Raw genomic sequence first — 5,932 nt, forward strand, 5'->3', positions numbered from 1 at the left:
CTCCCGAACATGAAATTCTTAATTTTAAGCAAAGGGAGGGAGAAAATCTAAAACATGCTTGGCATAGAATTTGCAATGCTCAAAACAGATCTACTAGGAAGCTTTGTACTTTCGTTCTTCTTCGCAATTTTTATGTAGGCATTACCCCTTGGAATAGATGCATTCTTGATACCATTACCGGAGGGAATTTCTTGGATAGCCATACTTTTGATGCTTATAATGCTATGCTAGATTTGTTTGGTGCAAAGACTCGAAATTATTGAAAATAAAGTTGCCACTGTTGAGTTAATTGAAATTTTGGATAAAAAGATCCATAACCAAATTACCCAATATGGATCTAGGGCTGGAGTTACTTTGAATTTTTTTAAAGAGAAAGAACCTATAGTTAACGAAAGAATAGATCTAGATTCCACGAGAATTGGTAAACTTGAGGATATTATTACCAACTTAGGGTCAGCCTTTTCTTCCGTGAAAAATACTCCAACTCCTCCTACCAAAACTGCTAAATTTATTTATGTTCCTAAAAATAAGGGTGAATCTTCTAGTAAGGAAAATGTGGATCTCAAATCAATAAGTGTTCATCCCAATTGTCTCTCTATCATTAAGGAACCTTTTGCTACAAATGAATTTATCGATTTCTTGCCTAGGAGTTTAATCATTGCTAAAAAGAAAGAAACTCCTAAAAGATATAAGTGCTCTATTGAAGAATTGAATGCCAAAGATGGCACTACTTAGATCTATCCTCGCTTTTATGCCTAGCTAGGGGCGTTAAACGATAGCGCTAGTTGGGAGGCAACCCAATTTTATTTTGTTTCTTACTTTTTGCTTCTGTTTAGTAATAAATATTTCATCTAGCTTCTGATTAGATGTGTTTTCATGTTTTAATTAGTGTTTGTGCCAAGTAGAACCTATAGGATAACCTACGGTAATAGTTAATTTGATTCTGCTGAAAAACATAAACTTTTGCATGCACGAATATAATTTTCATAAATCACAGGAACATTATTTTGCGTTGATTCTTTTTTATGTAGATCAATACACAAATTTTCCAGGACTTCCTATTTGGGTAGGAGTTTTAGAGTTCCAGAAGTATTCGAAAGTTACAGATTGCTACAGACTATTCTGTTTTTGACAGATTCTGTTTTTCGTGTGTTGTTTGCTTATTTTGATGCATCTATGGCCAGTATCGGGGGGGTATGAACCATAGATGAGTTGGAATATAGTAGGTTTAGCACCAATATAAATAAAGAATGAGTTCATTACGGTACCTTATGTGGTTGTTTTTCTTTCTTGCACTAACGGAGCTTATGAGATTTCCTGTTGAGTTTTGTGTTGTGAAGTTTTCAAGTTTTGGGTAAAGATTTTATGGACTATGGAATAAGGAGTGGCAAGAGCCTAAGCTTGGGGATGCCCATGGCACCCCACTATATCCAAGTACAACCAAAAGCCTAAGCTTGGGGATGCCCCGGAAGGCATTCCCTCTTTCGTCTTCGTTTATCGATAACTTTACTTGGAGCTATATTTTTGTTTACCACATGATATGTGTTTTGCTTGGAGCGTATTGTATGATATGAGTCTTTGCTTTCTAGATTACCACAATCATCCTTGTTGTACACACCTTTAGGGAGAAGCCCACATGATTTGGAATTTATTAGAATACTCTATGTGCTTCACTTATATCTTTTGAATTAGATAATTTTTGCTCTAGTGCTTCACTTATATCTTTTAGAGCACGGCGGTCGTTTAATTTTTTAGAAATTGTTAAGCTCTCATGATTCACTTACATTATTTTAAGAGTCTTTTAGAACAGCATGGTATTTGCTATGGTTATAAAATTGGTCCTAGAATGATGGGCATCCAAGTTGGGTATAATAAAAACTATCATAGGAAGTGAATTGGATGTTATGATCAATTTGATACTTGATAATTGTTTTGAGATATGGAGGTGGTGATATTAGAGTCATACTAGTTGGGTAATTGTGAATTTAAAGAATACTTCTGTTGAAGTTGGCAAGTCCCGTAGCATGCACGTATGGTAACCGTTGTGTAACAAATTTGAAATATGAGGTGTTCTTAGATTGTCATCCTTATGAGTGGTGGTCAGGGACGAGCGATGGTCTTTTCCTACCAATCTATCCCCCTAGGATCATGCGCGTAGTGCTTGGTTTTTGATGACTTGTAGATTTTTGCAATAAGTATATGAGTTCTTTATGACTAATGTTGAGTCCATGGATTATACACACTTTTACCTTTCCATCATTGCTAGCCTCTTCGGTACCGTGCATTGCCCTTTTTCACCTTGAGAGTTGGTGCAAATTTCGCCGGTGCATCCAAACCCCGTGATATGATACGCTCTATCACACATAAACCTCCTTATATCTTCCTCAAAACAGCCACCACACCTACCTATTATGGCATTTCCATAGCCATTCCGAGATATATTGCCATGCCACTTTCCACCCGTTCCGTTCATCACGACACACATCATCATTGTCATATTGCCTTGCATGATCATGTAGTTGACATCGTATTTGTGGCAAAGCCACCTTCATAATTTTTCATACATGTCACTCTTGATTCATTGCCCATCCTGGTACACCGCCGGAGGCATTCATATAGAGCCATATCTTGTTCTAGTTTTGAGTTGCAATTCATGAGTTGTAAATAAATAGAAGTGTGATGATCATCATTATTAGAGCATTGTCCTTTAATAAAAAAAGAAAGGAAAAAAAGGGCAAAAAAAGGAAAGGCCAAAAAAGAAAAAAAAAGGACAATGTTACTATCTTTTTCCACACTTGTGCTTCAAAGTAGCACCATGTTCTTCATATAGAGAGTCTCATTTGTTGTCACTTTCATATACTAGTGGGAATTTTTCATTATAGAACTTGGCTTGTATATTCCAATGATGGGCTTCCTCAAAATGCCCTAGGTCTTTGTGAGCAAGCAAGTTGGATGCACACCCACTAGTTTCTTTTGTTGAGCTTTCATGCATTTATAGCTCTAGTGCATCCGTTGCATGGCAATCCCTACTCCTCGTGTTGATATCAATTGATGGGCATCTCCATAGCCCGTTGATTAGCCTTGTTAACATGAGACTTTCTTCCTTTTTGTCTTCTCCACACAACCTCCATCATCATATTCTATTCCACCCATAGTGTTATATCCATGGCTCGCCCTCATGTATTGCGTGAAAGTTGAAAAAAGTTTGAGATTATTAAAGTATGACACAATTGCTTGGCTTGTCATCGGGTGTGTGCAAGATGAGAGCATTCTTGTGTGACCAAAATGGAGCATGACCAAACTATATGATTTTGTAGGGATGAACTTTCTTTAGCCATGCTATTTTGAGAAGACATGATTGCTTTGTTAGTATGCTTGAAGTATTACTATTTCTTATGTCAATATGAACTTTTATTTTGAATCATTTGGATCTGAACATTCATGCCAGAATAAAGAAAATTACATTAAGGATTATGCTAAGTAGCATTCCACATCAAAAATTCTGTTTTTATCATTTACCTACTCGAGGACGAGCAGGAATTAAGCTTGGGGATGCTTGATACGTCTCCAACGTATCTATAATTTTTGATTGTTCCATGCTATTATATTACTTGTTTTGGATATTTATGGGCTTTACTTTACACCTTTATATCATTTTTGGGACTAACCTATTAATCGGAGGCCCAGCTCGAATTGATGTTTTTTTTTGCCTATTTCGGTGTTTCGAAGAAAAGGAATATCAAACGGAGTCCAAACGGAATGAAACCTTCGGGAGCGATCTTTTCAGAACAAACGCAATCTAGGAGACTTGGAGTGGACGTCAAGCTGCAGACGAGGTGTCCACGAGGGTGCCCGGCACGCCCCCTGGGGGTGGGCGTGCCCCCCACCCTCGTGGGCCCCTTGTTGCTCCACCGACGTACTTCCTTCGCCTATATATACTCCCGTACCCTGGAAACATCGGGGAGCACCACGAGAACCTAATTCCACCGCCGCAACCTTCTGTATCCACGAGATACCATCTTGGAGCCTTCGTCGGCGCTTCGCCGGAGGGGGAATCGATCACGGAGGGCCTCTACATCATCTCCAAGGCCTCTCCGATGAGTTGTGACTAGTTTACCACAGATCTTCGGGCCCATAGTTATTAGCTAGATGGCTTCTTCTCTCTCTTTGAATCTCAATACCAAGTTCTCCTCGATCTTCTTGGAGATCTATTCGATGTAACTCTTTTTGCGGTGTGTTTGTCGAGATCCGATGAATTGTGGGTTTATGATCAAGTTTATCTATGAGAAATATTTGAATGTCCTCTGAATTCTTTTATGTGTGATTAAGTTATCTTTGCAAGTCTCTTCAAATTATCAGTTTGGTTTGGCCTACTAGATTGATCTTTCTTGCAATGGAAGAAGTGCTTAGCTTTGGGTTCAATCTTGTGGTGTCCTTTCCCAGTGACAGCAGGGGCAGCAAGGCACGTATTGTATTGTTTCTATCGAGGATAAAAAGATGGGATTTATATCATATTGCATGAGTTTATCCCTCTACATCATGTCATCTTTCTTAATGCATTACTCTGTTCTTCATGAACTTAATAATCTAGATGCAGGCATGAGTCGATCGATGTGTGGAGTAATAGTAGTAGATACAAAATCGTTTCAATCTACTTGTTGCGGATGTGATACCTATATAAATGATCATGCCTAGATAATCTCATAACTATGCACTTTTCTATCAATTGCTCGACAGTAATTTGTTCACCCACCGTAATACTTATGCTATCTTGAGAGAAGCCACTAGTGAAACCTATGGCCCCTGGGTCTATCTTTTATCATATAAGTTTTCCATCTACTTTTATTTGCATCTTTTACTTTCCAATCTGTATCATAAAAATACCAAAAATATTTATCTTATCTTATTATCTCTATCAGATCTCACTTTTGCAAGTTACCGTGAAGGGATTGACAACCCCTTTATCGCGTTGGTTGCGAGGTTCTTATTTGTTTGTTTAGGTGCGTGGGACTTTTGAGGAGCCTCCTACTGGATTGATACCTTGGTTCTCAAAAACTGAGGGAAATACTTACGCTACTTTGCTGCATTACCCTTTCCTCTTCAAGGGAAAAACCAACACATGCTTAAGAGGTAGCAGCTATGTGCTTGATCTCTCTCTCTCGTGTTCTTGATTTGGCACGATCTTGATGTATCGCGAGCTTTGCTATTATAGTTGGATCTTATGATGTTTCTCCCCCTCTACTCTCTTGTAATGGATTGAGTCTTCCCTTTGAAGTTATCTTATCGGATTGAGTCTTTAAGGATTTGAGAACACTTGATGTATGTCTTGCATGTGCTTATCAGTGGTGACAATGGGATATTCATGTGATCTACTTGATGTATGTTTTGGTGATCAACTTGCGGGTTTAGTGACCTTGTGAACTTATGCATAGGGGTTGGCACACGTTTTCATCTTGACTCTCCGATAGAAACTTTGGGGCACTCTTTGAAGTTCTTTGTATTGGTTGAATAGATGAATCTGAGATTGTGTCATGCATCTCGTATAATCATACCCACGGATACTTGCGGTGACATTGGAGTATCTAGGTGAGATTAGGGTTTTGGTTGATTTGTGTCTTAAGGTGTTATTCTAGTACGAACTCTAGGATAGATCGACGAAAATAATAGCTTCGTGTTATTTTACTACAGACTCTTGAATAGATCGATTAGAAAGGATAACTTTGAGGTGGTTTCGTACCCTACAATAATCTCTTCATTTGTTCTCCGCTATTAGTGACTTCAGAGTGACTCTTTGTTGCATGTTAAGGGATTGTTATATGATCCAATTATGTTATTATTGTTGAGAGAACTTGCACTAGTGAAAGTATAAACCTTAGGCCTTGTTTCCTAGCATTGCAATACCGTTTACGCTCACTTTTACCAATTTCTACCT

The sequence above is a fragment of the Triticum dicoccoides genome, chromosome 4B (genome assembly GCF_002162155.2).
Source record: "Triticum dicoccoides isolate Atlit2015 ecotype Zavitan chromosome 4B, WEW_v2.0, whole genome shotgun sequence".
NCBI lineage: Eukaryota > Viridiplantae > Streptophyta > Magnoliopsida > Poales > Poaceae > Triticum > Triticum dicoccoides.